Source organism: Ambystoma mexicanum, chromosome 6q (genome assembly GCF_040938575.1).
Source record: "Ambystoma mexicanum isolate Mex_15411 chromosome 6q, UKY_AmexF1_1, whole genome shotgun sequence".
NCBI classification, from domain to species: domain Eukaryota; kingdom Metazoa; phylum Chordata; class Amphibia; order Caudata; family Ambystomatidae; genus Ambystoma; species Ambystoma mexicanum.
The window spans coordinates 1,670,800,003-1,670,825,475 of record NC_090937.1 but is presented as its reverse complement, the minus strand read 5'-3'; the positions used below and the strand labels follow the sequence as shown (position 1 = coordinate 1,670,825,475).

General features: G+C 49.1%; 1 protein-coding gene across 2 annotated transcripts in view; it reads right to left on the bottom strand.

The window, feature by feature from the left end:
* The window catches only part of LOC138517021 (zinc finger protein 483-like), a 166,653-nt gene extending 141,419 nt beyond the window's left edge, over positions 1 to 25,234 (bottom strand). The window contains exon 1 of one of the 2 annotated variants that reach the window (XM_069632530.1): positions 25,126 to 25,234. The gene's annotated coding sequence lies outside the window, so the exon portion shown is untranslated. Of the gene's footprint in view, positions 1 to 25,081 lie in introns of both variants that reach the window. The other variant, XM_069632529.1, reaches the window with a different exon arrangement.
* Positions 25,235 to 25,473: the final 239 nt, after the last annotated feature.

The window sequence follows — 25,473 nt, the reverse complement described above, 5'->3', positions numbered from 1 at the left end:
GTGACAACAATCTGGCCCCTTTCATAACAGCCCTTATCAACGCCTCCTTTAAATCGAGCTCAGTCCATTGCAGTCTCTAGGAGGCCTGGGTCACGCCCCTTCTAAAAAAAAAAAAAATAATAAATTACCTAGACCCTAATAACCCAACCAACTACAGGCCAATCACCACTGTCCCCTACATCCTAAAGATCTTAGACAGAGTGGCCTACTTACAAATCCAGAAGCACCTGGAAGAGAACAACCTCCTGGGCCTTAGACAATCTGGCTTCAGACCAAGGCACGGAACAGAGACAGCCCTCCTGCACTTAAAAATCCAGATGGACGAGGCAAGAGATAACGGCAATTTAGCCATTCTCCTGCTGCTTGACCTCTCGGCAGCCTTTGACCTTGTCGACCATCAGATCCTCACGGAACATCCAACAGCCTCAGCTGCTTTCTGAAACCATGCAACTGCCTGGGTCCAATCCTTTTTAGCTGCCCGAACCACCCAGGTCTTCTCTTCGGGGCTTCAGCCCACCCCATCCCCATCCTCTGTTGCGTCCTACAAGGGTCGTGCGTCTCGCCGACCCTAAACAATATCTTCACTAAGCTATTGTTTCACTGCCTTTATAACCTGGGTGTCACATACACAAATTATGCTGACAATACCCAGGTTCTCATCACCCTATCAAGCTGCTATGAAGAGGATTCTACACAGATCAACAACCTTTACCTGGAGATCCAAGCCTGGATGGCAGAACACGGCTTATGCCTCAACGACGAGAAAACGGAGCTCCTTCTGGTCGGCTCCCAACCACGGCTAAATAAACTTGACCCCCGTTACACGTCCATCAACATAGACGGTAACCTAATCACTGTGGCTGAAGAAATTAAAACTCTAGGGATCTATCTAGATTCCAGACTATCGCTCAAAAAACAGGTGAACGCCACAGCCTCCTCCAGAGCTTATACGAATAAGCTCATCAATGCCTGCAAACCCTTCCACTCACCCTCCAGCTGCATTACACTTGCCAGAGCGCTAGTGCTTTCAGAAATTGACTACTGCAATACTCTCTTTCTTGGCTCCTGAGAACGCAATTTTAATAAACTGCAGGTGCTACAGAATAATGCACTCAGAGCCGCTCTGAGTATCCCGCGACACTCACACATCTCTAGCTTTAGACAAGATGCCTGTACGAGATAGAATCACCCTCATATCTCTCGTCATCATCCACAAATGCCCCTCCAATGACGCCCCAAATCCCTGGCAGACAAGTTCATCAAACACACCTCTACCAGACCAACTAGAACGTTGTACTCGCACTGTCTTTCCATCCCCAAATTCTCCCTAAAAAAAGCAGGCAGTTCCAGCTTCCCGGTCCTAGCCGCCAAACAATGGAACGCTATACCGCTGAACCTTAGAGCAGAACCCTCCTTCTGGACTTTCACAGCCAAAACAAAGTCCTGGCTCGCCAACAAGATCCCACCGCTATCTGACACACTACTTAATGTACTCGTTTTCTCTGCCGACCACCATGCAACCCGGTTAACTGCACTTACTGTTATCACCTTGTTTGGATATACTCTGCTGTAACTTCCTCCATATCTCCGGCACCCAGTTATCCCAGGGTTTGTCGCGCGGTATAAATAAAGAAACTAAACCATAGAAAATTTCAACCCTTGCATCAAACTCAACCACTTCATTATGCCGCGAGACACTCCTTCCAAGCCCCCTTTAGAGAACATGCTGACCAATGGTTTGTGGTCAGTACAAATTCCAAACTCTCTTCCTCAAAGAAATCCTTTGAACTTTTCCACACCCCACACGCATGCAAGAGCCTCTTTTTCAACTACAAAGTACCTACACTCTGCACTTTTCAGACTCCTAGAAGCAAACGCTTTAGTTGCAAACCCATGTTGTCCTCCTGCATCAACACACCCCCTAGGCCATAGTCACTGGCATCAAAAAACAAAAGCGTTCTATTTTCCTCAAACGTTTTGAAAATGGGTGCATTGACCACCGCTGACTTCACTTCCTCAAACTCCAATTTACATTTGTCAACCCAACAAAAGGCCACACCTTTGCGTGTAAGACTTTACATGTTTCTTGTTTTGTCTGACAATCCCCTAACACACTTCCCATAAAATTCAACTAATCCTAAAAAGCATAACACATCCCCTTTGCTTCTAGGTGCTAACATATCTTGAATTGCCCCCACTGCATCCACTTTGGGCTAACTCCATTTCCTGAAATCTCATGGCCAAGATAAACCACCTTGTCAGCCCTGAAGGTACACTTCTCTGTGGCTATTGTTAACCCTGCCTCCCCTAGAATTCTCAGGACCCGGCTCAACCTCACATCATGTTCCGCCACATCTACTCCACAGACCAGTACATCATCCTGATAACACATTACCCCCCCTCCTCTCCTCCAAGAAGTTTATACATGATACTCTGGAACACACTGGCAGCAGATACCAACCCAAAAGGCATCCTCACATACCTGAAGAGACCTATAGGCGTAATAAACGCTGTAAGATCCTTGGACACCTCATGGAGCTCTACCTGATGGTAAGTTGACTTCAGGTCTAAAATAGAAAAAAACTGTTGCCCCTGACACACCCACCAATAAATCATCGATCCTTGGGAGAGGAAACCTGTCAGCAATCACCATACTGTTGAGATGCCTAAGATCGATACATACTCTTATTTGCCCATTGGCTTTTCTGACTACAACAATGGTGCTGACCCATTCTGATGACTGCACCCTCTCAATGACACCATCACTCTCCATCCTTCATATCTCCTCTTCCACCTCTTTATGCAACGCTAATGGCACAGTGCGCAGTTTTGACATTTTAGGTACTGCTCCCCTCCTCAACCTGACTTTGTGAACAAAACCTCTTAAGACACCCAAGCTTGCTCCTTTTGTGTTCACTCACCACTCCTACACTGCCATTCTGTGTGTCCTCACCCTTCACTGTTATAACCTGATCCGGATGACTAGCATCTAATCTGATCTTCAGTTCAGCGTGATCGCTCAAGGACAACTCACCACCCTTGGTTGCCACATAAATGATGCCCACAGCCTTCATTCTCGTAAAATGTAACTCCCACTCAAAACACCCAATGATTTCTATAGGGACATCCCCATAGGCATTTGCCTTAACATAATCTTCCCAACCGAAATTTGTTTCTCCACACACACACACTGATCAATGTGTAGTCTGCACCACTGTCAATCACCATTTTAATAGGTATCCCCTTGATCATCACCTCAGCATAAGGTTTAGGGATCTTCACCCTCCCTGCAACAGCATTCACCAAAAAGACAACCTCTCTTCCTGGCTCCTAAGCTTCACAATCATCACCCCATGCAGTAATTTCACAGACCTGACCAGCATTGAAACTCATGCAGCATCAAGCTAATGTCCCTTCTGCCACACTCATGACATATAATGTGCAAAGCCAAGCATTCTTTGTCAAACGCCAGGTGAGTGGCACTTCTACACCTGAAGCAACTCAACCCTGGTGTATTCCTCATCTCTCTAAACGCCCCAAAACCCTTCAAGGAGGTCCTCACATCCCTCGAAGGAACCCACTGGCGCCCAAAACTTGTGTTGCTTGAAGCTCTGTATTCTCCCTGCTCACCCGTCTTCTTGTCCATCTTGTCGAATATCTTGGACATCTCACTAGCGTAAAGTCTTGGTGGCGCCTAAGATACTTTATGTACCAGCCCCTCTTCCAATTTAGTCTTATCTAGAATTTGGTCACCTCCTCTGTCGACTTGGAGAGCTTTGATACATTTCTCTGTGTGTTCCACCATTTTCGGAATTTCTATCGTCCTATTCAAGGTGGGGTCACGCTCTTTCCACAGTTCTTTTCTAACATTGTCATTAGAACATTTTATCATTAATTGGTCTCTCAAGTGCTCATCATGGCAGAGGGTAAATCTACATTTCACAGCCAACCCTCTGCGCGCTGTTACAAACTCCTCAATACTTTCACCATGTTTCTGTTCCCTGGTGGCAAATTTGTAACATTCCAATATGATATTATTTTCCACGCGAACGTGTTTGTCTAACTTGGCAAGAGTTTTTTCATAGGGACCTACATGCCTCAATTCTGCAGGCTCAGGCAGCTTCCTCAAAAGATCCTGTCCAGCTGGTCCTAGACAGTGAAACAAGAGAGCCTCCTTCCTTACATATGAATAATTTGCACCAAAGTCAGCCAGAGCAAATTTTTCAAATCCACCTTTCCAATCAGCCAATCTAATCCTGGGGTCCCTGTCATGATGCCTACCCCCAGGCATCTGGACCAAGCCCATCAGCCCCGGGAGCAGGCATCTAGACATTTAGTAAAACCTCAGCAGCCCCGGCTAGGGGCTATCTGGGTTCAGTCAGGCGCCAGGCTCATAGTAGAATTCAGTCCTGGCACCTAAGGCGCCAGGCTCATAGTCATTACTTACCTCAGGCAGACCATGCTGCAAATGACTCCAATCCAACATGAAGCCTGAAAGGGACTATTTTTCTACAGGGACTATTTTTTACTCGGGTGTGGTTCTAGGGACTTTTTACCTGGGACTACTTTTGAGGCTATTTAAACCATGCCCGACCAGCAACACACGCTTCGCGTTATTCTGCATCCAGCAGCGTTAGGCTCACTGTGCCTGCAGCCTGCATCCAGTCTTCTGCCACGCCCGCCTCGAATCCGGAGCTCCTAAAACAAAGAGGAAAGAAAGGGACAAGGCTACAAAACAAACTTATTTCTATTCCACACCTCATTCTGGATCTATCTCGTCCCCGGATCTGTAAAGAACATAATTTCTGCACGCGCCGCACCTCCAGCTGCAGCGCCGCGCTATACTCGCCAGTCTTCACAGCATCCTTCGGGTCGGCGCTGCCTCCATCATTTCTTCACCGAACTTCGGCACCTAGGAGACAAAAGAAAACTACAAGGTGAGCCGAGGGAACCAACAAATATAATTCTTACCATCATAGACTTACCTGATTTACCACCGGAGGCATCCTTTTGTGACTCTCCATATTTTCACGTGCCGCATCTGTAAAGAGAGACAAAACAACACGTTTTCCACGTGCAACATTTACCGGACAGCGCCGGGTAATACAGACTCTTACCTGAGCGTCACCAACTGCCACAAGAGCATCTTTTCACGAGCCAGCTGCAAGAAAAGAAAGGGGGGGTGGGGGGGGACAAGTGTGAACATCGGACATATTGAACTCTATGAACTTAATACTTACTGGTCCTCACCAGGAATCTCAGAGTCAATACTCTCCGGAACTCTCCCGAGCCTTCAAACCAGTGAAGTAACTGGAATCGACGCGCCCCTGCAAATCCACGCAGGATGGAGAGCTCATCTTTCAAGAATATAAGGTGAGATTGCTGTGAGGGCATTTCGGAGGTGATTAGTTGGGGAGGACTGTGGGGGTGCCATCACTTGAATCCACAAGTGGCTAAATCCATCTCTCCACTTGCAGGAGAATATTTCTACAGGTTAAGCAGACAAGATTAGGAGGGCAGATCCAGTCAGTCATCGCTGCACTACGCATCACGCGGGTGGAGACCGCAGCTGTCTGGGTCCGACCGACGTCCCTGTGGGAGCCAGGTGAGCTTAACACTCCCCCACATTGGTAAGAAAAAACACCGGAGCTGGAATATTTGTCATGGCCCAGAGTGTCTACCAGCTGGATGTGGCACACACACTGTTCCTGAATACCACAGAGTCCTGGAGAGCAAGCTCACTCTTCCTCCCCAGTGTCCACCTACTGGATGTGGCTCTCACACAGTTCCTAGATGCCACAGGGAGCCGGTTACCAGCTCACAGCTCACTCACCTGTACCCTTGCTGTTTCTGAATCAGCATCAAAGTCCACCCACTGCACCCTATAGTCTTTGGAAGCGGAGCCAGAGCACTCCATACTGACTACTATGGGCTCATGCAATGCCATGCGTACACTTCACTCACTGTTACTCCACTGCACGGTCCTGTGAGCCTTTCCCCCGCCAACCCAAGCACGGGCGTAGCAACTGCTCCGCTCAGCGCTGCTAACTCCTTGGCAGACGACAGATGTTGCCACGCAGTTACGTGATGCCTGGTCACATGCTCCTTTTCGTAGGTGTCTTCCTCAAATTGGGCAACGCTGTGATGTTACACCTGGTCATGCACTACTTTGCGTTGCAGGTGCATTCCCCAAACAGGATAACTGGGCACAATCCAGTTACGCAACTTATTCAGAAGTTTTCAGCACGTCGGAAACCAGCACAACATTTTCTCCTCTGCTACTTGATTCCCAATCACCAGCTGCGGGTCGGCAGCACATGGGGAGTCGCTCCTTCTCTTCCGCAACTCCTGTACCGCTGGGGCTTACCTCCAACACGGGCGAACATAGAGCCACTGGAAAGGTTCTCCACTATAGCCCTATGCCAGGGTTGGTCGCTTCTGCCGCTCCACGCCCACAGACCGTGGTTCTTCTCACCATCCGCCCCAAGCGAACGCGGGCCACCGGGGGTTGTCGCCATCACCAGATCCTCGTCGCCAATTTGTTGTGAAGGCTCAATCATCACAACTGGATGAGGCTTGATAACTCACTTTATTAAGTACCAGGTAAGACAACCCCCAGCCAGGGAGCCAACGGTAAACTGACTTTCCTGGAACCTACTGTCATGACGCGCGCTCCATGGAAGCTATGGAGCCAATGGAAGGGCTGATACCGTTCCTCCACCAGCGGTCTAGTCTCCCACGCACTGCACGTCACCGTCATGATGCATACAAATAGGCGTCACACGCGGTAGTCGACGCGTTGCAACCTTACTTTCCTCGCCAGGTTCGTACGCTAGTGCTCCTCTCTTGATCCGCTTGTGAATTCCAGCTTGCTTCCTCTTGTCAGTCAGCAGTGATTGCCCGCTCAGCTCCTAGCCCTTTATCTCTCATGGTGCTTCCTCCTCTCCTCTGTTCCTCCCGCTTGAGTAGCCCTTGTTCCTTCTCCCGCTCTAGTGCTTTTCTCTCCATGTTTTGTGTGTACATCTACCATTGTACGCTTCTTCCCACCGCAGCATTCTGCAGTCCTCTTCCTCATTCCTCGGCTACTTGACATCCGTAGTGCTGACTACATTCCAGCACATCAGGGTTTTTCAGCCACGCTTTTCCCTGGTTTTGGGGGCGGACTCCCTGAGGGCCCCCTCGGCCTTGCTGTCTGCCAGCGGGCAGGGTGGCTTCCAGTGGAGCTCGTCCCAAACTCAACAGGAAAGGACTGGACCTCTGGAGAGAAAGGAGAGCCATAGACACAGACGGTTCCTCAGAAGAACCCAGTACAGGTGAGGAGGAGGAGGAGGGAACCAAGGAGGGTATTTGTCAAGCACCCAATACTTCATCGCATGACAGTTTGCAACACCAAAGGATGGCTAGCTTAGAGCAGTATCAAGAACTGGTCAATGCCATACAGGGGATAACTGCTGAGATCCAAACCATGAAGGTAGAAAACACCGCTCTTAAGGCTGACAATGCCGTTCTGAGACAACAAATGATTCTGAGAGAAGAAGTTCGGGGAGATCTCCTACCTATGCCTTTACCTTGTGGGAAGTATGAAGGGAACCCCAAGAAACACCGCTCTTAAGGCTGACAGTGCCGTTCTGAGACAACAAATGATTCTGAGAGAAGAAGTTCGGGGAGATCTCCTACCTATGCCTTTACCTTGTGGGAAGTATGAAGGGAACCCCAAGAGGATTACGGAATTCCTCGACGCCTGTAGGGTATACTTCACTTTTCACCCAAAGATGTATGAATTCGACCAGGCAAAGGTTGGCTTCCTCGTCTCAAATCTTGGGGGTAACGCTCTAGCATGGGCCACCCCGTTGGTTACAGAAGCTGACCCTGTGCTGAATGATTACAATGCCTTTGTACTACGATTCAGAGAACGCTTTGGAAGGACCGAAACTTTGTACGCTTCTTATGAAAACATACTAGACCTTAAACAGGGTCTTTCTGATGTACAAACCTATGCCTCGAACTTCCAGAGGATAGCTTTGGAGACAGGGCGGCCTGACTCAGCTAAGCAAACTCTCTTTCGGAGAGGGCTACATGAAGACTTGAAGGATGAACTCTCTCGAGTAGCCAGACCCTCCTCCTTCCAAGAACTGGTAGCCCTGGCCCTCCAGATGGAATTTCGAATTTCCGAGAGACGAGCAGAAAGAAGAAAGGCCAGACTCAATCCGCCTTCTACACCTTCCTCCTACTCGCCAACCGCTCCAGACAGATCTCTTCCCCAGACTGAAGAGCCCATGCAAATAGGTGCAGTGAGGGGTCCCCTTAGTGCAGCAGAAAGAAAGAGACGAAAAGACCTAAGCTTGTGTATGTATTGCGGTTCTGAGAAGCACCTTCTAAGAGACTGTCCGGACGTACCTCCCAGAAGATCGGGAAACGAAAGACCCCGACCCTGAGCAGGGACACGGAAGGGGCTTCGCTTGCTAATCCCTGTGTTACAAGTCCACCCATAACATGTACCCCCTCAAACCAACTTATGGTCCTAAAGATCGTCCTGGAATGGACCTCAACCCAAGCAGTAGAGTGTCTAGCAATGCTTGACTGTGGTGCAGCTGGGAACTTTATGGACGACCGATGGGCCAGTAGATATGCCATTCCTAGGAGAGAAAACCTCAACCCATACCCGTAGAAGGAGTGGATGGTACCCTCTTGTCTTCCGGTCTCATCCGACAAGAAACCACAGAAGTCATGGTTAAGATGAAGACTCACCATGAAACCCTGACATTTGATCTGATAAAGGCAGCCCACTTTCCAGTGATACTCGGGATACCCTGGTTAAGAAAGCACAATCCGGGAATCGACTGGGTAACTAACATTGTAGAGTTCAGGTCAGACCTTTGTATGCAGTCCTGTTTGAAAGAAGAAGGGCAACATTTACATCAGGGTGACACAGTGCCAGCGAGGAGTATTAACTCCATTCCTGTTACCTATCAAGAATTTACCGACATCTTTGCAGACACTCTTCCCAGACCTCTTCCTCCACATCGAGCCGAGGATTGTAAGATCGATCTTATACCTAATGCTGTGGTTCCATTTGGGAGAATGTATCCCTTATCCCTCCCGGAGAAGGAAGCATTAAGAGACTACCTAGCCAGCAATTTAAGAATGGCCTGATACAAGAATCAACTTCTTCGGCTGGAGCTTCTCTGTTCTTTATACCAAAAAGGGGAACCAAGGAACTCAGACCTTGTATTGACTTCAGGGGCCTAAATAGCCAAACCATTCGAGATAGATACCTGATGCCTCTGATAAAGGAGATCATGGAAGCAGTACAAGGGGCAAAATGGTTTACCAAACTAGACCTCAGAGGGGCCCATCATCTCCTACGAATCAAACAAGGGGACGAATGGAAGACCGCCTTTCGTACTCCATTAGGTCATTTCGAGTACAAGGTAATGCCCTTTGGGTTGGTTAACGCGCCAGCCCAGTTCCAGAGATTTATGGACAAAGTCCTCAGTGATCTTCTGTTTAAGTCCACGGTAGTCTACTTGGATGACATCTTGGTTTACTCTCACACTTTAGAACAACATCGTCTACATGTAAGGGAAGTGCTCAAGAGACTCCGAGACCACCACCTATTAGTCAAGCCAGAGAAATGTCTTTTCGAGGTTCCTACAGTTCCGTATCTGGGCTTTATTCTGTCAGAAAACTGCATTGAGATGGACCCTAACAAGACAGCATCTATTAACAATTGGCCTCGGCTCAGTCAAGGACATCCAGATGTTCTGGGGGCTGACAAATTTCTATCGGAAATTCATCACAGGCTTCTCCAACACAGTCCTACCCATAACAGCTTTGCTAAAGAAGGTGGTGAAGCTCCATTGGACGCCAGAAGCAGATTCCGCTTTTCATCAGCTCAAACAAGCATTCACCTCTTCACCTATCCTCAGGCAGCCTGATCAGTCTCAACCCTTTATCGTAGAAGCTGACGCCTCACAAGGGGCTATTGGGGCAGCTCTACTACAAAAGAAGGAGGATCAACTCGAACATCCCATTGCCTATTATTCCAGAACACTCACCTCCAGTGAAAGAAACTATTCGGTGATTGAAAAGGAACTGTTAGCCATCAAACAGGCTTGTGAGGAGTGGCGTCATTTGTTGCAAGGAGCGAGATACCGGTTTCAAGTACGGACTGACCACAGGAACCTAAGTATTCTCCAACAGATGGAATGCAGGAACTCTCGTCATGCTCGTTGGGCTTATTACTTCTCCCAATTTGATTTCATACTCACATACCTACCTGGTAAAGACAATCACTTAGCTGATGCACTCTCCCGCAGCCACCAAGAAGGATCAGGGAATTACCCCGAACAGGAATGTCTGCTCAATGGGAAGAGATTCATAGGAACAGTAAATAAATATTTACAACAGGTTCTGGAAGCCCAAAAGACCACCTCTCTTCCAAGAGACCCCTCTCTACCCTACAAAGGAGAATGAATACCTGTTTAAAGATTACCTGCTTTACCTGCCCACCCAAGATCTCCAGAACCAAGCTATTTCGTGGTGCCATGATCTGCCCATGGCTGGTCACAAGGGACGTACTGCTACACTGGAACTATTGAAGAGGAATTTCTGGTGGCCAAAGATGAATAAGGACGTTGTGGAGTACGTCTCTTCCTGTCCCATGTGTGCTCAAAGCAAACACAGTACGGCTAAACCATTGGGGCTTCTACAACAAGATGAACCACCTGCCGGACCCTGGCAACATATATCTATGGATTTTATCGTTGAGTTACCCAAATCGGGAGGATGTTCAGCTATCATGGTAGTGGTCGACTCCTTCAGTAAGCTGGCTCATTTAATTCCCCTTAGAGGCACTCCTTCTGCCACTACCACAGCGGACGTATTCTTAAAGGAGATAGTCCGTCTCCATGGTCTACCATCCTCAATTGTGTCTGATAGAGGAACACAGTTCACCTCCAAGTTTTGGACAACCTTGTGTAAACAGTTGCATATTCAGAGAGCGTTGTCTTCTGGCTTTCACCCCGAAACAAACGGACAGACCGAACGCCTCAACGCTACACTTGAGCAGTTTCTAAGATGTTACTGCAACCAGACTCAGGACAACTGGTATCATCTCTTATTGGTTGCAGAATTCTCGTATAACAACACCAAACATACTGCAATAGGAATGAGTCCTTTCAAATGTACCTATGGGTACGAACCCAAACACATCCCATTTCCTACAGTCCAACCCACTAATGTCCCTACCATAAACCTACTACTGGACACTCTTAAACAAACTCATAAGTCTGCTCAAGAAACCCTGTTAGCCGGTCGCCAGACTTACAAGAGATGGGCTGACAAGAACAGAAGACGTACTCCCGATTGGAAGAAAGGAGACAAGGTATGGTTGTCCACTAAATACCTCCCCAGGAGAGTCCACCCAGGTAAATTCACTCTGAGATATATTGGACCGTTTTCCATAAAACGGATCAATCCTGTGGCCTTTCGGTTAAACCTCCCGCATTCTCTTCGAAGAATACATCCAGTATTCCATACCTCGCTTCTTAAGGATTATAAACCTGATCCTTTTTCGAGAACCTCCAGAAGAAAGATACCCAGTGTGGATGATGACGCCCAAGAGTATGAGGTTTCACGCATCTTGGACTCTCGTTACAAACACGGAGTCCTACAATACTTCATACTGTGGAAAGGATAACCTTGGACGGAAAGATTTTGGGAACCAGCCAAAAATCTACATGCCTCCAGACTCCTACGCATATTCCACAGGCACCATCCAGGCAAGCCTGCAGGAAGGCCTTGGCGAAGGGGTTATACTGTCATGACGCACGCTCCATGGAAGCTATGGAGCCAATGGAAGGGCTGATCCCGATCCTCCACCAGCGGTCTAGTCTCCCACGCACTGCACGTCACCGTCATGACGCATACAAATAGGCGTCACACGCGGTAGTCGACGCGTTGCAACCTTGCTTTCTTCGCCAGATTCGTACGCTAGTGCTCCTCTCTTGCTCCGCTTGTGAATTCCCGCTTGCTTCCTCTTGTCAGTCCGCAGTGATTGCCCGCTCAGCTCATAGCCCTTTATCTTTCATGGTGCTTCCTCCTCTCCTCTCCTCTGTTCCTCCCGCTTGAGTAGCCCTTGTTCCTTCTCCCGCTCTAGTGCTTTTCTCTCCCTGTTTTGTGCGTACATCTACCATTGTGCGCTCCTTCCCACCGCAGCCTTCTGCAGTCCTCTTCCTCATTCCTCGGCTACTGTATCCATCCAAGCAGCGCTCAGGAAGTCCTCTCATCTACTTCAACGGAAAGCCTCCAGCCTTGACATCCGTAGTGCTGACTACATTCCGTCACACCAGGGTTTTTCAGTCACACTTTTCCCTGGTTTTGGGGGCGGACTCCCTGAGGGCCCCCTCTGCCTTGCTGTCTGCCAGCGGGCAGGGTGGCTTCAGTGGAGCTCGTCCCAAACTCAACAGGAAAGGACTGGACCTCTGGAGTGAAAGGAGAGCCATAGACACAGACGGTTCCTCAGAAGAACCCAGTACAGGTGAGGAGGAGGGAACCAAGGAGGGTATTTGTCAAGCACCCAATACTTCATCGCATGACACCTACCCAACAGCATTCAGATTCAACAACATGAGCCATAACAAGTATCCCTAGAGACAGTAGTTAAGAGAACAGAAGATTCCATTGACATCAATAACTATGCACAATGTGAGAAATAATAAGAGCATGCTATATACACTGTGATGTGCCATAAGTGACAACAACTCTTACACCTATAAACACATGTTCAGATGAGTCCACATTCAAGTGAGTCAACACCTAACACCCTGCCATTGGAATCAGTTGATTCCTAATAGGAAACAAGATGGCCCCTGTGGCCTCTTGCTTTCTATTGCCCGTTACCTTGCATTCCCAAAGTCCCGGGAAGCCCCGACTCTGTCCCTTCCCCCCCGACTGGCTGTTGGATGGAAGTTCCATATATGGTATTGTGGGGAAGTCCAGGCCAGACCGGCTGGAGCCTTCCCAATGACTGTATGTTGTGGGTACCCCTGTGGGTGGGACCTGGTTGAATGGAGTGTGTGACGAATACGGGTGTCTAGTATCTGGTGGTTGACACAATGACAGACTGATTGGCTGCCTGGCTTCCTGACTGCCTGAATGCCCTTCACAGTGATTGGTTGCCTGAGTGTGACCCAGCAGAGTAAATGGGAGACAAACAGTATATCTGGGAACCTCTCACTGATGGAAATGGTTCAGAAGCTGAAGTTGATACTTGATGCTTAACCTTGAAGCCCACTGGAAGAAGAATTGCTGGACTCAAGGAACTGATCCAAGAGAGGACCTGGTTAGGAGACCTCTTCCGAGCAACGAGGGACCATCGTGCACCATCTGATCTTTGCCAAAGCTCCCTGGACATCAGACCCTGGTAAAGCTGTCCAACGGAGACGGGGACGGCCGTGGAATCACGAAGCGAAGCGCCCAGATATTGAAGTCCATCACTGATGACCGCCGTCGCCGACCAGAGCCGCCGTGCTCCTTTGCCTAAGACATTTCATCCAAGGACTCCCTTCCTCATCACCGTCGACCTCTTTCGTCCTGCCGGAGAAAGTCAAGGCACCGACGACCAAGGAGAATCTGCCGGTGGGTTTCCCGCCACCCGAAGACCACAGACACGCTGACGACCAGACGCCCTTGCTGGGCCAAAGTTCTTCATCGACTCTTTGCGGCTACGAACACTCATCGTCGAGGTGCACTGCACGCCTCTGCTTGCAGGACGTTTTCGACCGATCGTCAATGAGCACCGAAAGAACCGAAGGTGCTGCCGCCACAACAGTGTTCACCCTTTTCTTCACCAACAACCCGTGGCTCCTGCCTTAAAGGCAGTGCACTCAAGAAGGGCCAGTCGATGACTCACTGAAGAACTCTACAAAACCAGGTAATTTGGGGTCATAGAACCTTTAGAAAGAATCGAGACTATATTAAGCATAATTGGACTCTGCTTGTCAATACGCTTTATTTACAGGTTGCCCAGGTTGCCCAGGTTGGGGGGGGGGGGATCCTCGCACAGAACTGTCTCTAGGTAGACAGTGGGCCTGTTCTACCATTGCTTGATTTAACTTGCTTTCCTTCTGCGTCTATCGTTGATTCCTCTTACAATCTGATTCGTATGCTATTTGGGGCTGTTAGCTGTGGTTGCATTTCAAAGGAATCGATATTTAAGACTGGTACCATGTAGAACTGTATATATTTGCCATTACAGTATTTCCAAGGTACAAAGTGTGTTATTGTGATTGTGTATATAACGTAAACCTTATTTATATAAAGGATATAAAGGATTGTGTTTTCACCAACAGTGTGTGGACATTCCTTTGTTGGTGCTTGGGCACTACACTGTACTTAAGAACCAGCCCGCATCACCTACTGAGAGCTTAAGCCTTGATTGCTCGACCATAGCACTGCATAGAGAATCTTTGCTGGAGTGCCCTGTGCCTCTCCTCTGCCATATAGGGAGCACATATACCACCTCCAGTCTTTACAACATGCCACTCCCAGTCACCCATAGCGCATGCCCCCTGCATGCCTTCCAGACCCAGTCTTTCTGGAGACGGTTCATAGTGGAGTGGTAGAGTTTTTCCAAAGAAATGACGGAACGGTACAGCATCACAGCACGGTCTGGGAGGCCTTCAAGGTGCGGGTCAGGGGGAGATGATCTCTATTCCTTCGGCTGCTCTGAAGGACACTAGACAGGAGCTGGGAACGCCAGAAACGGACCTCAAGAAGCTAGACGACGAATATGGCAACACACAAGATCGTGCCCTGTTGGGTTGTATTAAGGGTAATGTCTTTAAGTTCAGGGAATTGGCTGATGGGGAGGGCCATTTGTTGTATTATATTTACGAGCGCAGATACGGAGAGGCTGATACAGGCCTGACTTCTTGCTAATGCGGTTAGATCTGAGAAAGGGGTGCAGCATATTACGGGGACAAAGGGATCCGCTGGACTCACTCTTGCTACCCAAAAGGCGATTCATGTGAATTCCATAGGTACTACAAGTCTCTCTCTATTCAAGATCCGAGGGCTGTTCGGCTACAAAGCTGGAGAGCTATTTAGAAGACGAGATACCGTTTTCAGTATTGCCATTAGAGACGCCAGTGACAATTAATCAGGCAATGACTCCCGAGCAGATTACTGATGCCATTATGTCAATTCCGTCGGGCAAGGCGCCTGGCCTGGACGGTCTGGGCATTGAATTATATAAGGAGTGGCGTATCACCCTTGTTCCTAACCTGCTACGTGTGTGGGATGAACCACTCCGGCTTGGCCGACTTCCCCCATCCCTTTCTGAAGCAGTGATAACAATGCTACTGAAGTCGAACAGACACAAACATTTTTGCTAAATTGCTGTCCTCACAGCACCTCCCATGCATGTGGAAGCTGGTTCACATGGATCAATCTGGATTTATCCCTAGACGTTCCACGGCGTTTAATCTGCAAAGATTATTCAGTATTATTTCACAATTTAGCCAGCAAGCACAAGCGGTTGCTGCCTCATTGGATGCCGAGAAAGCTTTTGATTCGGTCTCCTGGCAGTTTCTGTTCTCAGTGCTGCGTTGGATGGGACTAGGGGATTTTTTCATTCAATATGTCTGCTTACTATATGCTTCCCCGGCTGCCAGGGTCCGCACTGGGGTCACACTCTCGCACATTTTTGTTGCGGCCTGCGCGGTCCCCTTTACTATTTGCGCTCACTGTAGAATCTCTTGCATGTAAAACGCCTCACAACACATTCACTGTGGTCTGCATATAGCTGGCCCACCACAAATAATCTCTCTTTATGCCGACGATACGTTGCTGTACATACGAAATCCGGCTTTAAATCTGGGCCCGATACTAGAGGAGGATCAGAAGATCTCCACCTACTCGGGGATCGCATCAACAAATCTAAGTGTGAGCTATTTCAGCTGAACAATATTTCTACCACCCTGCCTGATCTGGCTGGGGATTCAGATGGGTCCCAGACAAATTTAAATATCTAGGCATAGTGGTTTCACGTACGCATCACTCGCTATTGGCCAAAAATCATGAGAAGTATCTGCAAACGTTAGCGGACAAACTGAGTCTCTGGCCCAGACTTACCATCTCCTTGTACGGCAGGCTCTCCTTATTAAAAATGATAGTGATCCCCAAATTGCTATATTACTTCACTAATATTCCGGTATGGTCTGGCTGCGTGTTTTTTGATAGACTACGAGCCCTGGCAAATCTGCTTTACATGGGGTGCGAGAACCCTGCGGATGAGATGGGAGAGTATGACCAGGCCATTTGAACAGGATGGCCTGCAGGCCCCAGACTTCGAACTATAGAAACCTCAGGGTATAAAGCGCGTTATAAATAACCTATCATATCATATACTACGAGGTCTCACAAGCACAATTTGCTGGTTATTGGTATTCACCACAAGAACGGCCGATACAAGAGACCCTGGAGCGGTATAGCGCTTCCCCTTCGAGTTTGAGCACTATTGTCCTTGCTAACCAATACGTGGACAAATTACATTCGACCCTGTCCGCATAACTGTGAACGCTTGGGCTAGAATATTCAAGAGGCTTGGGTATCTTCCCCCTTCTTCGATGCAATCTCACTCTGGAATTGCCCGGGACTCCCCACCACCCCCCCCCCAACATACGACAAGGACATACAGAGAGAAGGTGGGACCCAGAGGGAACACGGACACTGCATGATCTTTTTCCTGATGGTTCCTTTGTCACTCACACAGACTTCTCCGAAAAACTGGGTAGTAATCCAATTACATTTCTACAATATTACAGGATGAGAGCAGCGGTCAGAAGGTGCTGGCCATCGTTCCCGGCCAAGCCCAACAGATGTGAAATACTAGGGACAATGGTTACTGACGGAAATCCTAGAGGGTTGGTGTAAAGACTGGGGGCGGGGGTCTGTACTTCTGTGACTCTCCTCTACCATATAGAGAGCAGAGGACCCCAGTCAAGATTCTCTATTGTTGGTAGCAATGGACGAGCAATCAGGGCTTAGCTTCTCAGGAGGTGATGCAGGCTGGTTCTTAAGTACAGTGTAGTCTCCAAGCCCCCATAAAGGAATGTCCACACACTGTATTAGTTAAAACATAGTCTTTATATAATTAAGTTTAAGATTATATACACAATCACAATAACTCACTTTGTGCTCAGAAAATCTACAATGGCAAATATACAGAGTTCTAAGTGGTACCACAATTATTATCAGATTTCATGAAAGTGCATCAACTGTACTCTGGTTAAATGTCACACAAATCAGGTAAGCAACAACAGACATAGGACGAAAGCAGTTGGTTAGAACTATTGACAGAATACTGGCGCCGTTACCTAGACACAGTTCTGTGTCGAGATCTCCCCCAACCTGGGCAACCTCTAAATTAAAGATATATTACAAGCCCAGTCCATATATTGTTCTATAAGTCTTATTTCCTTCTATAATGTTTCTACCACCCCATTGTACCTGGAATAGCAGAGTTTGACGACGAGTCCTTCTTGAGCGGCTCCCTTTAAAGCAGGAGCCACGGATCGTGGCGATGACTCGAAGAAAGTGAACTCGGCGTCAAGGCTCCAGCTTCGGTTTCAGTGGTGTTCATCGACGACGGAGCAAAGACGTCCTGCAAGGAAGAGGCGTGCGGGGCACCTCGATGTCGATAGTTCAGGACCGCAAAGAGCTTGTGAAGAACTGTGGCCCAGCAAGGGCATCGAGTCATCCGGCGTCTCTAGTGTCGTTGGGTGACGGGAAACCCACCGGCAGATGCTCCTCAGCGCGTCGACGGCCTGGCCTTCTCTGGCGGGATAAGGCGGGCGGCGGTGCGGACGAGCGCACCCGTGAATCAAAAAGTCGTAGCCAAAGGAGCGTGCAGCTCCGTTCGTCGATGGCACTGCGTCAAGCTGATCTTCATTCTCCTCGGCGGTCCCAGTCTCCGGTCGGCAGCCTGTCGAGGGTCTGACTCCCAGGGCGCTTCGGTGAAGGTCAGCAGTGCTCGATAGTCCCTCGGAGCACGGGAAGAGGGCGCCTAACCAGGTCCTCTCTTGGATCAGTCTCGATGGCTTTCGGATTTCGGCGAAGGGAGACAGCAGTTAACCTTCTTCAGGCTCGGCTTCGAGATTTAGCGTCAGTTTCAACTTCAGCTTCGAACGAGGCCCCCAGATATACTAGTTGATCTCCCATTCATTCTGCTGGGTCACACTCAGGCAACCAATCACTCAGAAGGGCATTCAGCAATCAGTCAGCCAATCAGGCATATAGTGCATTCAGGTCATTCTCCTCCCTCTCAGACACTCAGAACAAGGAATGTGTATTGGGACAAGTACCCAGCCATTCAACACTACACACTGCATTCATACCAGTTCCGGGCGGGGCTGTCTCAGTCATTGTGTCAAACACCAGATATCCACAACAAGAAGTGCATATTGGTCACACACTCCATTCACCCAGGTCCCACCACAGGGTGTACCCACAACATACAGTCACTGGGAAGGCTCCAGCTAGTCTGGCTTGGACTTCACAACAACACTATATATGGAACTTCCACCCAACAGCCAGTCAGGCGGAAGGGTCAGAGTCAGGGGCCATCTTGTTTCCTATGAGGAATCAACTGATTCCTTGGGCAGGGCCTGGGTATCCCAAAATGGAGGATACTCGGAGTACCTGTCAAATACAGCATGGAGCCGACACCGGCCCGTACCCTGCTCTGTGGGCCACACACAGGTGCCCAAAAACATACACTAGGGGCACATGGTTGTACCCCCACCCATGGGTGCCATAAGGGTATCCCATGGGTCTGTACACCAAACCAAAAACAGGAAGAGCTGCACTGCCAAGAGTCCCACATGGACTCCTGGGCAGAAAACAATACAGAACACAAATGAAAAAGGACTACAGGACAAGGACAGGGAGGCCCTGTCCCTCCAATGCATTTCCAGCATCACAGTTGTTATCTAGGTTGTATAGGAAATGTCAAGGTGCTCAGACGCTTGCTCAAAGTGCCAAGGAAGTGATCTCTTAATGCTAGACACAGGCTGATACAATTCAAAATACTAAACAGGTTGCATTATACCCCACAAGAATCACTAGGTTCTCTCCCACGGCTGATGGCAGTTGTGTAAAGTGTGGCGGTGACGTGGCAGATTTTTATCACATGTACTAGAGCTGCCCGCGGGTAGCTCAGTTCTGGCAGCTGGTTGCAAATATATGAAATTACAGATGTCCCTCACACGCTGTCACACCCCAAATACTTGTTCGGTAACATTGGCATGGTATCAGTTAAAACATGCTGTCTCTTCTATCTGGTTTGTTTGGATGCCAAAAAATGTATACTGTATCATTAGAAATCGAAGGTTGCCCCGGATATTCAAATGTGGATTAGAGAGATGGCCTATGTTATGAGAGGGAGGAGGGCTATGTTTCCCAGGTGACACTAAGTTGTTGACCTAAGGACATTTGGGAACCTTTCCTTGATTACCTGCGAAAGAAGAGATCAACTCAGTAAATGTGTTGCGACTTGATGTTAAAAACAATGTATGTTAAGCTTAATAATGTCAGATTATATGTCTACAATTGTGCTCAAACCTGATGGCATCATACTGTTGTGTAAAGATGTATCTTGTACTGCACTAAATAAAGTTTATTTTTAAAAAAAACACATTGAAACAAATGAAATAATCAACCAATCACAAGTTGGCTTCAAACCGATGAGAGGAACAGAATCAGCACTTCTGTCGATGTGGGACGACCTGAAAATAAACGCAGATGACACCCAATCGGCCCTTCTATTGGACATTTCAGCGGCTTTTAGCACAATCAGCCATGCAACACTAATAAAAAGGTTGATGCAATGTGGCATGCAGGAATCCACACTTAAGTGGATTACCTTATTCCTAACAAACCGAAAGAACCTACCTACCCCCGTTCACCTCAAACACCAAAAATATATCCTACAGAGTCCCACAGGGTTCCAACCTCTCCCTTCTACTTTTCAACATCTGCATTTGCCACTGATGAAAATCATTGGATCCTACGGACTTACCGCCTACAACTACGCAGATGAGACAACGAACAGAACACAGGAACAAATTAACAACCCTCAACAACTGCCTCACAACGAACAACTTCCAACGGAACCCGGCAAAAATGGAAATAATGCTCACACGCAGGGTTCGACAGAGGGAACCCAGAATTGGACTGGCCAATCGGCATTGGAACACAACCAGAAACTTCCAATGTAGTCAACAACCTAGGAATACTCATGGACAACGGACTATCACAGGAACCACAAGTCAAAGCAATCACCAAAAAACGCTGCTTCCTCCTACAACTACTGAGATCTCTGATGCTCACAAGAATTACCTACGCAAACACCCTCTACCTAGGAATGCCAGAAAGACTCACCAGGAAACCCCAAAGGGTGTAAAATACAGCAGCCAGGATTCTACTAAGACTAAACAGAAGTCGCTCTAGCACTGGAAACCCTATACTGGTTACCAGCAAAAATGTGCATCAAATTCAAAGCACTCTGCATCACCCACAAAGCATTGCACAGACAAGGAGCGGAATTCCTCCAAGACAAGATCCAGCAACGACCTACAAATAGAGGTAAAACACACTAAAAAAAGAAATTTGTCGGAACATCACTCTCACGTCTAATTGCTAACACCTGGAACAACGTGCCTAAAGTAATTAGAACCACAGAAGACCACATCACCTTCAGGAAACTGCTCAAAACCTGGCTATTCAGCAGACAAAGACAACCTAGAAGGGACACCACCAACAACAACACTGCAGACGAACAACTAGAGAGGAGATGAGAGGGGCCAAAGAACCGCAAACAAGAACCTGGCTCGACACCGTCAAGCGGCATCCAAAGGACCGCCCCAGAGAGACACCACAACAAATTGACCGAGTTTACTAACCCTCTTCCCTTCCCTTCCGCTCCTCCTACATAACTGACACCACTACACCAGACTAGCTACACTTATAAACATACAAACCATTACTATGCCGACATCCAGAGTGAACCACCGCCAGTACCATCGAAAATGCAACAACACACCAAGATGCCAGACTACTTTACAGCTATGACCACCTATGACTGATACCCTTATGGATACTATCTAATTAGTGCACACGACCAACCCATCATAACCACATAACACTACCACACACCCAAGGCATGGAATCTTACCCATACAGTTGCAATGCGCGAGGCCGCTCACAAGTGTCCACATGCAAAACACTCACAGATGCCAGCTCCTCCTGGTTCTAAACCTATCCTCTCACCCTTTTCCCCACTAACCCCCAAACACACTTTTTTGCAGATCCAAGCGAGCGCCTGGTAACTGCCCCTGGGTGGTAGTAGTGCAGTAGAAATCAACTGAACATACCATAATGCCAGTAATGATACTATAAGAAAACATGCCCGTCATGGCTCTGCCCCACACTTCTGTTGGCTTTGACTTTAAAAAAATGTCTTCTCACAAGCAGAAAACATGTCCAAACTGGATGCACAATGCAGGCAAATCTAGATGCGTAATAATGCTTATGGTTGCTTTACCCTCGATACCCAGTGATAAAAGCCACAACACAATATGAAATGGCTTGGCTGGCTGCCCTAAATGCCAGTCTAGACACATAACACTCATCATGCTTGCTTTGTCATAGAAACCCAGTAAAAAAGAAATTTGTCAAGAGTGGCAAGACTGGGAGCCCCAAAATGTCAGTGCGGCCACATCAAAAGATATACCTTTCAAAAAGAAAAGAAAATTCTGCATTTTGTACTGGCATCTATGATGGATACCCATTAAAAAGTGCATTGAGATTGGGATTTTAAGATGGCCACCAAGGGGAGAGCAGAGTGGTCGTGGAGCTCTCAAGCCCCCACCCCCACCGGGGCCAAAGAGAAAGATAAATTAAAAGAGCCTTCCCCAGGCGAGGATGTATCAATGTAGGCTGCGGTGGTGGAGTGCAACAGCCCGGATCGCTGGGGGACTTCGGCAGAGGCGGGTGTGCGGCCTTCGTCTCCGCAGTGTCTGAGGTGCGGGGGGACTCACTCAGCCCCCAGCCAGTGCAGGCCAAGCTGGGAGGCACGCTCGCAGACCGCAAGCAAGAAGAACCACTCGGGGAGACCCAGGGCGGCTGAGGATCCAGTGTGGCTGCGAGGCGGGATGGCGGAAAGTAGCCGCTGTCGGATGGTGGAGGAGCCTATCAGGAAGAAGCTGCCTGTGATATTGGATGCCCACTGGGGCTGGATTCGTGGAGCAGGGGCTCCCCGGCTGGCGAGCCCCAGCGGGAGGTTCGAGGCAGGACCGAACTGCAACTGCGCCTGCGAAGCAGCGTCTCATCGGAGAGATCAGGAGGATCCATACCCATAGCCAACTGCTTAGAGCTGTGCAGCAGAGAAGAGCATCAGGAGTGTCCAAGAGGTCCGGGAGGGGCAGCACAGCAAAGAGGCAGGAAGGCGGCGACCCCGAGGGGCTCAACTCCCCTTTACCCCCCCCCTTTGGGGGGAACCATCACAGGTCCTGGCCCAAGGAAAGGGTGTAAGCAGGCAGAGGCTGGCCAGTGCAGGCAGTGATCACCAGCTTTACACAGAGTGACATTGAGGAGTGGAGGAGCGTGGCAGGTGGGCCCCTGCCCAAGGTTTGAAGCCAGCACTTTGCAGAGAAGACCAGGGGCAGCCCTGTGGTGTTATAGCCATAGACCCATTTGAGGTAAGTTTTGGAACTGCATATAGTGCCTCAGCCATCCCCCCATCCAGAAGCACAGCAAGGGAGACAAGGGAGCAAGAGGCGCAACACGCATAGGAGACAGTGACCGGTGGGGCCCTGGCCTCCCCGGGCCAATCCTGAGGCTGAATAGAGGGCTAAAGAGTCCATCTACATCTGTGGTGGGCAAGGAAGAATAAAGGAGAGGCCATTTGGTCGGGCTCAGGGCAGAGTGATCCTGGCATCAAGGCCAGGAAGAGGGTCATTTGAAAACCGAGGAAGAGGACAAACAGTGGCTCAACTGCGCACAGTTAAGAGGAGAGTTCCAATCCCCCAACCCTGCCCAATCAAGGGCAGACCTACAAAGCGGCGGAGGGAGGAGGTTCCTACCAGGGATGTCATTTCGTGAGGGGCGGAGGGGAGGGGAGGTCGCTGTTGCGACCCAAGGTCTCCTTCGCTACCTTTTTTAAAAATATAAGCTCATGGGCTGTGGCTCTTTATTCGTGGAGTACTAGTTTTCTTGATCAGGCCTCTAAAAAATAAAAAAACAGGGGGTTCCAAAAGTATAACACTTTGAGCAGTGATCCTATATAAGAAAGAATAAGAATAACAAATAATTTGTCTTTCTGGAATTGTATCCAATAATTGCTAGACTCAATAAAAGTTTATATCGGGCACACTTAAGGGGCTGAGTCACTGATTAGTCTGTTCTTAAACACCAACTCAGCCTTTCACCCTTCTGAGGTTGATTAATGAGTGCCAACAGTGTGAATACTATATAATAACACATCATTATCATTTGGCTTTGGACGTCTGCTTGCATTTACAGTAATCTGGTAATATGGGCCTATACACAGATATTAACGATACATATGGTGATCCATTCTTGTCTGAAATGTATATCACATTATAGTAGTGTACTTAGGAACAATGCTATGTGATGCCACTTCCTGTTTTGTCAAGGGGTGAATGGTCATGTTCCATCGCTTCCAGTGAGGTCACTTCAGGGTGTGGGTCAAATTAAATCGCTTCTGGTGATGTCATCAGAGGTCAAAGGTTGCAAGATGTCACTTCAGCTACCCCTGGCATTTTGGTAAAATTAACGTCCCTGGTTTCTACACCCTGAAAAAATGTCCAGAAGAGGTTCGAAGGAGGTAAAACAATATCGGGGAGAAGATGAGGAGGCAGGGCTCTCACATCAGACCTACCTACGCACTATGTCCAAAACAAGGGGAAGGACATGCAAGCTGACCCAAGTCTGTGTAGAAACCACAGGATGGTAATCTGCAGAGACTCTGCATCAGAGACAGCGAGGTACCGGCTGGGAGAGATCAGGGGTCCAGAGCAAGAGAGCATTTGCTGGCCACTCTCCCTACAGCAATCACGTCCCACTCCTGGGGAAATTTCACCCTCCAGGGAGCGTGGAAAGAAACAGGCCTGATTATTATGTATGTAGTCACTTAAACCAGAGCAGGGTCTGTGCAGTAGCTGCGCAGCAGTGGTGGTATTGCTAAGGAGGGTGTAGGGGGCCCATGCTCCCCTCTGAAATCCTGGGCCCCCCCTCTTGTTCCCCCATTTTAGCTGGACTGCTCTCTGCACTGTCAACTTAACACAGCACAGGAGCTGGACAATAGGATAGTGTACTGTTGTGCAGAAATAGAAAGGCTATCATAAATCTTCATGAGCGCATAAGCACAACAATCAAACCAGACCAGTTCCCTCTGCAGCTAAGAGTAGCCCTCCCATGAGAATGTAGGGCAGGAGACCGCTAATGAGGGCCCACTGGGCACTGAGAGGTTTCGCGCCTGCATTCCGATGGGAGGCAGGTCCCGTGGAGGGGGGGGGCTCTCTGCAGGAGTGCCTGTGACGTCACACATGCCCTTTCATAGGTGCCCCCCCCCAACCACACACTTTTGTCTGTGGCCCCCTCTGATTCCTGGCGATGCCACTGCTGCACAGCAGTCACTGCCAGGGGCCTGAACTGGACCGTCAATGAGTTCGGGAGCAGCCCCCGTGTGCGCAGGCTGCTGCCCCCCATCGTGTGCGCGGGCTGCTGCTGCTGCTGCTGCTGCTGCTGCTGCTGCTGCTGCTGCTGCTGCTGCTGCTGCTGCTGCTGCTGCTGCTGCTGCTGCTGCTGCTGCTGCTGCTGCTGCTGCTGCTGCTGCTGCTGCTTAGAAGGCCAGGCGCTTGCAATGTCTAATCTGAACACGTGATCAGGGCAGGGAATTGCGGGTGCAAGGGGCTTCTCTGCACACTAGGACAGCACAGGGCTGAGGAGGTCTAAGGCATATAGGCTGCACCGGAAGAGCCGGGCGCGCGCTCACCTGACGCCGCCGCGGGGACACGCAGGAGCCGTGCGCGCGCTCACCTGACGCCGCCGCCGCCGCGAGGACACTGGAAGTGACAGAGCAGCGCTTCCTGAAGGGCAGCGTCTAGCTCCCATCCCAGAGACGGACCTTAGCAACGCCCCGCCCCCGCCTCATCACGTGGGTAGCCTGCATCGCTGCATCACGTGGGACCCTCTTCATCCTTCACTGCATCACGCGGATCAATGCATCACGTGGGCTGCTCTGCAACGTTCATTCGTCTTCTTTTTTGCGCGCGCACGCGGGCGGGGCGGGGCGGGGCGCGGGGAGTGAGTGACAGGAGGAGAGTCCTCCGGGCACAGCACATTGCTTAGAGTTCCTTGTTATCTGCAGCTTGAATCTGCTTTATG